The sequence below is a fragment of the Salvelinus namaycush genome, chromosome 3 (assembly GCF_016432855.1).
Source record: "Salvelinus namaycush isolate Seneca chromosome 3, SaNama_1.0, whole genome shotgun sequence".
Classification (NCBI taxonomy): Eukaryota; Metazoa; Chordata; class Actinopteri; order Salmoniformes; family Salmonidae; genus Salvelinus; species Salvelinus namaycush.
Genome location: NC_052309.1, coordinates 12,839,299 through 12,852,330, shown reverse-complemented (window position 1 = coordinate 12,852,330; position 13,032 = coordinate 12,839,299).

Here is a 13,032-nt window from a genome sequence, read left to right as displayed (position 1 = left end):
GATGGTCATACTATCAACAAACTATCTGTTGATAAGCAACTGCTTGCTAAGGTTACGGTTAGGGATAAGGTAACGTATAGATTAAGGGTAAGGGTTAAGGTTAGGATTAGGGCTAGGGTTAAGTTTAGGGTTAGGATAAGGGTTAAGGTTAGGATTAGGGCTAGGGTTAAGTTTAGGGTTAGGATAAGGGTTAGGGCTAGGGTTAAGTTTAGGGTTAGGATAAGGGTTAAGGTTAGGATTAGGGCTAGGGTTAAGTTTAGGGCTAGGATAAGGGTTAAGGTTAGCGTTAGGGTTAGTAGATAGTTGAAATGTTACTGATAGTCTGTAGAGCATCTCCAGATGGATTACGCAAATAAAGTGTTACCCGTTCTTTATGTTGCTATACAACACTTTGTTGTGCCGGAGCGCATCTGTTTTTCAAAGCCCGTCATCAGAGAGAGCAGCCAGGGGAGTAGTGGATGGTATCGCTGAGACAGGAAGTAAATTACTTTAGGTTCCAACGGTGTCAAATTGAGGAAAAGGGCATTCAAATATCCTGGATGAACTGAGGTGGAAAATCCTAATTGAAAGCAATGGGAAACTGTCCAATTCATTAAAGTTGAGATGATTGGTTAAATGGATTTGGTTGGAATTGAGTTGACACCAACCCTGACCTCCACTTGTCATCATGGAGACCATTTCTGTCTGTTAAGGTCTGAATGAGCAATAGCAGCAGATCATCCTTTGGCATTCTCTTCTACATAGGTGTGTGTGTGTGTGTGTGTGTGTGTGTGTGTGTGTGTGTGTGTGTGTGTGTGTGTGTGTGTGTGTGTGTGTGTGTGTGTGTGTGTGTGTGTGTGTGTGTGTGTGTGTGTGTGTGTGTAGTTATAACCTACAGCATAAAGCTTTCACACTCCACTGTATTCTGCTGAGATGGAGAAGATAAGGGGGCAAAGCTGCTGCAGCCTATAAGGAGGTATGACAATACAGAAGTGCGAGTAGTTATGATGGTAGAATGAGAGTCTACAGTAGTAGTAGTAGTAGTAGCATCAGTATTAGTAGTATTAGTAGTAGTATTAGTAGTAGCAGTATTATTAGTAATAGCAGCAGCAGTACTAGTATTAGATGTAGCAGTAGCAGCAGTAGTAGTAGTAGTATCAGTAGTAGTAGTATCAGTAGTAGTAGTAGTAGTAGTAGTAGTAGTAGTAGTAGTAGTAGTAGTAGTATCAGTAGTAGTAGTAGTATCAGCAGTAGTAGTAGTAGTAGTAGTATCAGCAGTAGTAGTATCAGCAGTAGTAGTAGTAGTAGGTAGTAGGTAGTAGTAGAAGTAGAATTATAGTGGCCGGTGACTGAATTACATTTGACCTCATTTCTACCAGCATGTCACCCGTGCAACTAGAGGCGAAAAAACTCTAGATCACCTTTACACCACACACAGGAACACATACAAAACTCTAGATCACCTTTACTCCACACACAGAAACACATACAAAACTCTAGATCACCTCTACTCCACACACAGAGACACATACAAAACTCTAGATCACCTTTACTCCACACACAGGAACACATACAAAACTCTAGATCACCTCTACTCCACACACAGAGACACATACAAAACTCTAGATCACCTCTACTCCACACACAGAGACACATACAAAACTCTAGATCACCTCTACTCCACACACAGAAACACATACAAAACTCTAGATCACCTTTACACCACACACAGAAACACATACAAAACTCTAGATCACCTCTACACCACACACAGAAACACATACAAAACTCTAGATCACCTCTACTCCACACACAGAAACACATACAAAACTCTAGATCACCTCTACTCCACACACAGAGACACATACAAAACTCTAGATCACCTCTACTCCACACACAGAGACACATACAAAACTCTAGATCACCTCTACTCCACACACAGAAACACATACAAAACTCTAGATCACCTCTACTCCACACACAGAAACACATACAAAACTCTAGATCACCTTTACACCACACACAGAAACACATACAAAACTCTAGATCACCTCTACTCCACACACAGAAACACATACAAAACTCTAGATCACCTCTACTCCACACACAGAAACACATACAAAACTCTAGATCACCTCTACTCCACACACAGAGACACATACAAAACTCTAGATCACCTCTACTCCACACACAGAAACACATACAAAACTCTAGATCACCTCTACTCCACACACAGAAACACATACAAAACTCTAGATCACCTTTACACCACACACAGAAACGCATACAAAACTCTAGATCACCTTTACACCACACACAGAAACACATACAAAACTCTAGATCACCTCTACTCCACACACAGAAACACATACAAAACTCTAGATCACCTTTACACCACACACAGAAACACATACAAAACTCTAGATCACCTTTACACCACACACAGAAACACATACAAAACTCTAGATCACCTTTACACCACACACAGAAACGCGTACAAAGCTCTCCCTCTTTGGCAAATCTAGCCATAACTCTATCCTCCTGATTCCTGCTTACAAGAAAAAACTCAAACAGGAAGTACCAGTACCAGCCCAATACGGAAGTGGTCCGATGAAGCGGATGCGAAGCTACAGGACTGTTTTGCCAGCACAGACTGGAATATGTTCCGGGATTCATCTGATGGAATTGAGGAGTTTACCACATCAGTCACCGGCTTCATTAATAAGTGCATCGAAGACGTCATCCCTATAGTGACTATATGTACATATCCCAACCAGAAGCCATAGATTACAGGTAACGTCCACACTGAGCTAAAGGCTAGGGCTGCAACTTTCAAGGAGCGGGACACTAAACGAATCTGGGATTGGCAGATGCCAGGAGAACACTACCTGCCCGAATGCATAGTGCCAACTGTAAAGTTTGGTGGAGGAGGAATAATGGTCTGGGGCTGTTTTTCATGGTTCGGGCTAGGCCCCTTAGTTCCAAAAAAGGGAAATCTTAATGCTACAGCATACAATAACTTTCTAGACGATTCTGTGCTTCCGACTTTCTGGCAACAGTTTGGGGAAGGCCCTTTCCTGTTTCAGCATGATAATGCCCCCGTGCACAAAGCGAGGTCCATACGGAAATGGTCTGTTGAGATCAGTGTGGAAGAACTTGACTGGCCTGCACAGAGCCCTGACCTCAACCCCATCGAAAACTTCTGAGATTAATTGGAACTCCGACTACGAGCCAGGCCTAATCGCCCAACATCAGTCCCCGCCCTCACTAATGCTCTTGTGGGTGAATGGAAGCAAGTCCCCGCAGCAATGTTCCAACATCTAGTGAAGAGCCTTCCCAGAAGAATGGAGGCTGTTTTAGCAGCAAAGGGGGGACCAACTCCATATTAATGCCCATGATTTTGGAATGAGAAGTTAGACAAGCAGGTGTCCACATACTTATGGTCATGTAGTGTATAACTAAGTTATCGTTACTCACTGTGGATTTATTATTACTTCTCTATTTTCTTTCTCTCTGCATTGTTAGGAAGGGCCCGTAAGTACCCATTTATTATTATTATTTTGTTTTTTTTGGCATTTCACTGTTAGTCCACACCTGTTTTTTACGAATCATTTGAAGAATAACATTTGATTAGTAGTAGTAGTAGTAGTAGTAGTAGTAGTAGTAGTAGTACAGTAGTTGTATTAGTAGTAGTAGTATAATTAATAGTAGTGGCCTCCCGGGTGGCGCAGTGGTCTAGGGCACTGCATCGCAGTGCTAGCTGCGCCACCAGAGTCTCTGGGTTCACGCCCAGGCTCTGTCGCAGCCGGCCGCAACCGGGAGGTCCGTGGGGCGACGCACAATTGGCATAGCGTCGTCCGGGTTAGGGAGGGTTTGGCCGGTAGGGATATCCTTGTCTCAGTATGTAAAAATGTAATAAAATGTATGCACTCTACTGTAAGTCGCTCTGGATAAGAGCGTCTGCTAAATGACTAAAATGTAAAAAATGTAGTACTAGTAGTAGTATAGTAATAGAGTAGTAGTAATAGAGTAGTAGTAGTAGTAATAGAGTAGTAGTAGTAGTACTAGTAGTAGTAGTAATAGAGTAGTAGTATAGTAGTAGTAGTAGTAGTAGTAGCAGTAGTAGTAGTAATAGAGTAGTAGTAGTAGTAGTAGTAGAATTAGTAGTAGTAGTACTAGTAGAATTAGTAGTATAATAATTAGTAGTAGCAGAAAAAAAGTCCTATTAGCACCGACTTTTTCTATTTAGGAATAATGTACTTATATGACTTGATATGTGGTTGTCTCACCTATTTATCTTAAGATGAATGCACTAACCGAAAGTTGCTCTGGATAAGAGTGTTTGCTTAATGACAAACATGTACAATGTAAATGTAGTAATAGTAGTTCATAGCAGTAGTAGTTCTGTAGTGGTAGTGGTAGTAGTAGTACTGTAGTAGCAGTAGTAGTTTTGGGGCGGCAGGGTAGCCTAGTGGTTAGAGCGTTGGGCTAGTAACTGAAAGGTCACAAGTCCAAATCCCTGAGCTGACAAGGTACAAATCTGCCGTTCTGCCCCTGAACAAGCCTAGGAACACTTTAGGTTCCTCTTTTAAATTAAATTAACATTCCAACAGTTTTCCCTCCAATCAGTGAATGGGAAATAGATCAAGTTGTGTTTGTGATTTTAGAGTGTGGGTCAGAACATTCTCCTGGTGAAACAATGACAAACAATGACAAAAGTTTCACCAGGAGAATGTTCTGACCCACACTCTAAAATCACAAACACAACTTGACCTATTTCCCATTCACTGATTGGAGGGAAAACTGTTGGAATGTTAATTTAATTTAAAAGAGGAACCATTTGGAGTGTTGTCTATTCCCTCTCCATGTTCGGTGTTTTGGCATGTAGCTCCAAGCTGCTGAAATATATATAATTATAAAAATATATATATTTTTCATATGTTTAAAAAATAAACTGTTTTATTGTGGGGAATACAACCAGGTTCTATTTTGTATTAGTTTTCTGTCATTGAAAATAAGAATTTGTTCTTAACTGACTTGCCTAGATAAATAAAGGTACAATAAAAGTTGCAGTAGTAGTAGTAACCTAATTACTTTCTAGAGTGATACATGTCCACAGCAGATTGCAATTAAGTCCAGCAGCACTGTCTTATTATTTTCCTGTTGTGAAATTATTTCAAACCTTCTCTTGGTTGTTTTACTGCATAGTAATGGGCCACATTTACTGCTTCTCCAGGAGCGCTATTTTGCAGGCTGAAACAGTGCCAATACAGGAACACAATGTTCCAGGAGCGCTATATTGCAGGCTGAAACAGTGCCAATACAGGAACACAATGTTACAGGAGCGCTATTTTGCAGGCTGAAACAGTGCCAATACAGGAACACAATGTTCCAGGAGCGCTATATTGCAGGCTGAAACAGTGCCAATACAGGAACACAATGTTACAGGAGCGCTATTTTGCAGGCTGAAACAGTGCCAATACAGGAACACAATGTTCCAGGAGCGCTATATTGCAGGCTGAAACAGTGCCAATACAGGAACACAATGTTACAGGAGCGCTATATTGCAGGCTGAAACAGTGCCAATACAGGAACACAATGTTCCAGGAGCGCTATATTGCAGGCTGAAACAGTGCCAATACAGGAACACAATGTTACAGGAGCGCTATATTGCAGGCTGAAACAGTGCCAATACAGGAACACAATGTTCCAGGAGCGCTATATTGCAGGCTGAAACAGTGCCAATACAGGAACACAATGTTCCAGGAGCGCTATATTGCAGGCTGAAACAGTGCCAATACAGGAACACAAGGTTCCAGGAGCGCTATATTGCAGGCTGAAACAGTGCCAATACAGGAACACAATGTTCCAGGAGCGCTATATTGCAGGCTGAAACAGTGCCAATACAGGAACACAATGTTCCAGGAGCGCTATATTGCAGGCTGAAACAGTGCCAATACAGGAACACAATGTTCCAGGAGCGCTATATTGCAGGCTGAAACAGTGCCAATACAGGAACACAATGTTCCAGGAGCGCTATATTGCAGGCTGAAACAGTGCCAATACAGGAACACAATGTTACAGGAGCGCTATATTGCAGGCTGAAACAGTGCCAATACAGGAACACAATGTTCCAGGAGCGCTATATTGCAGGCTGAAACAGTGCCAATACAGGAACACAATGTTACAGGAGCGCTATATTGCAGGCTGAAACAGTGCCAATACAGGAACACAATGTTCCAGGAGCGCTATATTGCAGGCTGAAACAGTGCCAATACAGGAACACAATGTTACAGGAGCGCTATATTGCAGACTGAAACAGTGCCAATACAGGAACACAATGTTCCAGGAGCGCTATATTGCAGGCTGAAACAGTGCCAATACAGGAACACAATGTTCCAGGAGCGCTATATTGCAGGCTGAAACAGTGCCAATACAGGAACACAATGTTACAGGAGCGCTATATTGCAGGCTGAAACAGTGCCAATACAGGAACACAATGTTCCAGGAGCGCTATATTGCAGACTGCAGCAGTGCCAATACAGGAACACAATGTTCCAGGAGCGCTATATTGCAGGCTGAAACAGTGCCAATACAGGAACACAATGTTCCAGGAGCGCTATATTGCAGGCTGAAACAGTGCCAATACAGGAACACAATGTTCCAGGAGCGCTATATTGCAGGCTGAAACAGTGCCAATACAGGAACACAATGTTCCAGGAGCGCTATATTGCAGGCTGAAACAGTGCCAATACAGGAACACAATGTTCCAGGAGCGCTATATTGCAGGCTGAAACAGTGCCAATACAGGAACACAATGTTACAGGAGCGCTATATTGCAGACTGAAACAGTGCCAATACAGGAACACAATGTTCCAGGAGCGCTATATTGCAGGCTGAAACAGTGCCAATACAGGAACACAATGTTCCAGGAGCGCTATATTGCAGGCTGAAACAGTGCCAATACAGGAACACAATGTTCCAGGAGCGCTATATTGCAGGCTGAAACAGTGCCAATACAGGAACACAATGTTCCAGGAGCGCTATATTGCAGGCTGAAACAGTGCCAATACAGGAACACAATGTTCCAGGAGCGCTATATTGCAGGCTGAAACAGTGCCAATACAGGAACACAATGTTACAGGAGCGCTATATTGCAGGCTGAAACAGTGCCAATACAGGAACACAATGTTCCAGGAGCGCTATATTGCAGACTGAAACAGTGCCAATACAGGAACACAATGTTCCAGGAGCGCTATATTGCAGGCTGAAACAGTGCCAATACAGGAACACAATGTTACAGGAGCGCTATATTGCAGACTGAAACAGTGCCAATACAGGAACACAATGTTCCAGGAGCGCTATATTGCAGGCTGAAACAGTGCCAATACAGGAACACAATGTTCCAGGAGCGCTATATTGCAGGCTGAAACAGTGCCAATACAGGAACACAATGTTCCAGGAGCGCTATATTGCAGGCTGAAACAGTGCCAATACAGGAACACAATGTTACAGGAGCGCTATATTGCAGGCTGAAACAGTGCCAATACAGGAACACAATGTTCCAGGAGCGCTATTTTGCAGGCTGAAACAGTGCCAATACAGGAACACAATGTTACAGGAGCGCTATATTGCAGACTGCAGCAGTGCCAATACAGGAACACAATGTTCCAGGAGCGCTATATTGCAGACTGCAGCAGTGCCAATACAGGAACACAATGTTCCAGGAGCGCTATATTGCAGGCTGAAACAGTGCCAATACAGGAACACAATGTTACAGGAGCGCTATATTGCAGACTGCAGCAGTGCCAATACAGGAACACAATGTTCCAGGAGCGCTATATTGCAGACTGCAGCAGTGCCAATACAGGAACACAATGTTCCAGGAGCGCTATATTGCAGACTGCAGCAGTGCCAATACAGGAACACAATGTTCCAGGAGCGCTATATTGCAGGCTGAAACAGTGCCAATACAGGAACACAATGTTACAGGAGCGCTATATTGCAGGCTGAAACAGTGCCAATACAGGAACACAATGTTACAGGAGCGCTATATTGCAGGCATTTTGTTGCCCTGGAACTTGATGTTCTAGTAGATTACCCCAGGGGAGAAAATACTGTGCATTTGCTGTATGTCTGGTTGAGATTTTCATAGTGCAGGTACCATATCTCTAACTCATTTCACATGAGATTACATACACATCTGCCCAGACCAGCTCTTTGCTCAGCAGCAAAAGTAAAAAATAAGAGCTGATCAATATACTGCAGCCATGTTGTGGAGGGAATCATAACCTTACCACTGACCTCTACACACAGGAAAAAATGTATTTTCTGGTTCTCCTCGCTCTCACACTGTTCTGTATCTGGAACTTTCTCTGCTGCAACTATGTGTTATAGTTAACTGAAGGCTCCGTCACCCCATTTACAGACTGGCTAGTCTGTCTGTCCGTCCGTGTGTTGGGGAGAGACTCCACACTGTCCGTCCGTCCGCCCGTCCGTCCGTGTGCTGGGGAGAGACTCCACACTGTCCGTCCGTGTGTTGGGGAGAGACTCCACACTGTCCGTCCGTCCGTCTGTCCGTGTGTTGGGGAGAGACTCCACACTGTCCGTCCGTGTGTTGGGGAGAGAGTCCACACTGTCCGTCCGTCCGTCTGTCCGTCCGTCCGTCCTGACTCCCAGTCTGTTTCTGCTATAGCTGTCTTGTCATGGTCTTGCCTTTTATCTCACTGCAGCTTGACAGCTCGCAAATGCAAATAAGTCGCTAAAACCTGTATAAATAAAGCAATGAAAAGTAATAGGAAAGCAATACATAACACAATAGCATTGCTAAATAGAATAACAGTCAGCTGTAGATGCCAAACAGTAAGAATAAGGAACTAAATAGGGAAACATTTATTTAGTATCTTACTCTAGAGAACTATTCTCCTTAGCCTCATCAATAGATGATGAATATAATGTAACACCAGTCAGGTTCAGACTAACATCACAGCACAGCTAACCTGTGAGTCTACAGTGAAGGGAAGGGGGAGAATATGTCCTGAAGATATCTCAGCAGGGAAAGCTGTGCTTCGTATATTGTCCCCATGAGAACCCTGTTCTGCTCCCTGTATTCCCAGGAGAGATGAAATAACGAATATTCCCACATGAGCTTTGAGGCTGAGGTTACAGACATCAACCTCTGCTGTCACGACAGCTCAATGTAATAAATTATGTTCTGTAGTGATGACAGTGGAAAGGGAGTATGAACAGAATTAATAGAAGTCATTGTTTATGCTTCACTGGTTCACCAAAAATTCTGTGTAAGATTTCACATTTTCTCAGAAATAGCACATGGTGATTATTTACATGCTGAATGATTGAGTCATGCAATCCATATTGGTTAAGTAATTCTAGTCGAGTCCTTCCTTCTGATCTACCCTCATCATTTTTTCAATCAACCAAACACAAACAGTTAAAATATTATTTCATCTCATACCTGACACTTCTCCAACAGAAGAGTTTGTGTTTTTCTTGCTCTGGCAGAGAGATTGGAGATGTGGTAGCCTATGAGATAAAAAGAGAGTGGAGAGAGAAATATATATATAAAAAAGCGTCCTCCTGGCTATGTGCTTTTATAGATGTGCTCCTTCCACCCTGATCCACACACACACTCTCTCTTCACTGGCACGCGACCTACTCATTTAAAGCTGCGAGCCCTGCACTCTGCCCCCGCACGCTCAGTCGAGCGCTGAACGGAGGAACAGTGGTGAGAGAGAGAGAGGGAGAGATGCGTTTCTTGGGAGTGGAAAATAATGGAGACAGAGGGAAGTCCACACGACACAGGCGGGCTACCCACTGGAGAGAAACCCCTCCTACACAGGGGATGAAGGGTTCTTCTGTGAGGAGTGGAGGTGATCCCTATGACAGCGGGGATAATAGTGAAGATGCCTTGTAGTGTCTTACTTGTGAATTTATAGCCTACCCCTGGATTTTTTGTTATTTTTTATTTTGATGTTGCTTAAACTTGTGCTATTTATTGTTCTACTACAATTAACTATGACGAGGAGGATGAGGATGGTGGTGGTGAAGATGGTGATCATCCTCATCATCATCATTGCTTTGCTGTAACCTAATGATGATTCCTTGACACATGGTCATCAACCAATCATGTGTATCTAACTGTGTGTGCCCAAGGGTTTTATCCATCATACCATATGGGACCACTGCTTTCTATTTACTAGCCTTCTATTTATAGTCCTATTCTCTATTTCCCTCTGTGCAATGCAGCTATATGCATCACTCTGCTCCAAACAATCTGAATACAATAATCCACAAGTCAAAAGCACAGCCATATTCTGGTTCTGGAATGTTCTATTTCATTACTCAAAATAACCATCTTGACCCGCTACTGAGGCTGCTCATTCACTGATTCTATCTGAACAAAGAATGTCCTTGCTACAGGATTTGTGTGTGTGTGTGTGTGTGTGTGTGTGTGTGTGTGTGTGTGTGTGTGTGTGTGTGTGTGTGTGTGTGTGTGTGTGTGTGTGTGTGTGTGTGTGTGTGTGTGTGTCAGTGGAATGGAATAAATGGAATGGTATCAAACACATCAAACAGGTGGAAACCACGTGTGACTCTGTTCCTTTTATTCCAGCTATTACAATGAGCCTGTCCTCCTTTAGTTCCTCCCACCAGCCTCCACTGGTGTGTGTGTGTGTGTGTGTCCGTGGCCCTCTTGTGGATTTTATTGGCCATGACAGAGTAGTTCCAACACTACACTAGTCCCTGCAGTGCTACGGCATCTACAGGTACATTGGTTGCCTAAATGACTCGGCATTTTGTTCCTATGGGAATTAAATGCAAGTGAATTACAGTGCCCCCTTGAAAAGCCTATATCAAAGGTGCACGCATTCCTGCCAACACACACAGCTGGGACAACATGGAAATAAACAACAGGACAGACCAGAGAAAGGACGCAGCTTTACATAAGGATACATGATATATGGAGGTGGATCACATGCAATTTGTTTGAAAAAACATGACTTACACATAAACTTAACACATTTTATGATGGAAGGCTTTGAGGCCGATACGTAAAGCTTAATAAAGAACAGTTATACTAGCAAGAGCAGCGTTTCTCTTTTCTCTCATGATGGAATAGCTGTCAAATAAATCAAAAACTCTCACAATGATTTACCCCATAATCATGTGGGGACATATTTTAGAGTAACACTGGCTCCATCAGGCTCTCTGGTTTCCTCTCAGTCTGACTAATACTCTGTTGGGTTTGGGCAGTCTGGCTTCCCAGCATCCTCTGGCTACAGGAAGTGGAATCACCGCAGCAGAGTGACCAGGATGAGGAAGAGATCCATGCGTGCCAGCAGCTCCCTGGTACACACACACACACACACACACACACCAGATTATGAGTTACATTTTGATTGCTGAATACAGTGTATAGTAGAGTACAAAACCTCACTGGCCTAGTTGCGTCATATTTCACTGTTACTGTTCTCTTTGTCTCTCACTGTTTGCTTATTAAAACAAGCTTCTTGCCCAGCGGTGGCTGATGCCTGACTTGTCACGTATACATTACTAACAACAGTTATATAAAGTCATAACCAAACGCCAGTGACAAACAATTTACACAGCAAACCTTGGACACCTGTAGACCAACTGAGCAGCTCAGTTTCTCTTTAGAAATAAAGATGACAGTATTCCTGACTCACATTCTAACGTGGCCATAGCCTCTCTAACATTAGTTAGGTTGCACACCAAACCTTAGGCTGCATCTCGATAGTCTACCCTCGTCTCCTCTCATTCAACTGCACAGGTGTGATTGATAGAACTGGTGTCAGAAGCTATTTATTATTAGTCGTGAATGCGGAGAACGCCAGAAAGGCGTCTGGTTTCACAAACTCATCGTTCAGGAAGTGGGCAGGGTTAAAGTTATTGGGATGCTCCCATTGGCTGCTCTCGAAGAGCATAGTGAGGTTGGTGATAGAGAGAGAGAGATACGGGAGAGAGAGTGAGGAGAGATAAGGGAGAGAGAAGAGAGAGAGAAAGAGAAGGGAGAGTGAAGGAGGACAGAGGGATGGAGAGAAAGAGAGCGAGAGAGAAGGGAGAGTGAAGGAGGACAGAGGGATGGAGAGAAAGAGAATGATAAGGGGGAGACAGGAAGAAGAGAGGGAGTAGGAGACAGAGGGGGGCGCGGAGCAAAAAGAGAGGGGAGAAGGGTTAATAACAGGATAAATGCCAAATTCATGACCATACATGTTGAATGCTAAAGGTTGACCAGATCTCCACCTTGTGTGTACTCGTGTGTGTGTGTGTGTGTGTGTGTGTGTGTGTGTGTGTGTGTGTGTGTGTGTGTGTTTATATGCATAGAATGACATATTACAAATAATGTATTAGTAATTTAATTGGATCTCTCTCTCTGTGTGTGTGTGCACCTCTGGTATGTCATAGCCCATGAGCTTGGTGGGTCTGATGGTAGAGTGGTGCGATGTTGGCTAGACGCTGGGTCTCGTGGATAATGGCCAACACATAGAGAATCCTGTGTCTGTCCTCAAACAACACTCTCTACCTCTCCCCAGAACACTATCTACTGTATCTCTGTCTGGCATTGGGCTGGGGAGGGAGGGGGAGTCAAAGAGTGAAAAGACAAAGGGAGAAAGATTTAACATATTTGTTTTAGTCTCCTTTGGGACTTTGTTAGTCTCCTTTGGGAGAGACTGGTTGTCTTATACTAATGATGTCCTGGCCTGTGTCAGACTGTTCATCTAAAAAGAGTTTGCAGTGAAGACAAACATAATAATAATAATTTACATTTAGAGCGCTTTTCATTTACAGACATGAATCAGAAAGCTCTGGTGTCAATACCATAGTGTGCCATCACAGCAGCAAGATTTGTGACCTGTTGCCACAAGAAAGGGCAACCAGTGAAGAACAAACACCATTGTAAATACAAGTCATGTTTATTTATTTTCCCTTCTGTACTTTAACTATTTGCACATAATATGACAGATGTAATCTCTATATTATTTTGGAGCTATTGTGAGTGTAATGTTCACTGTT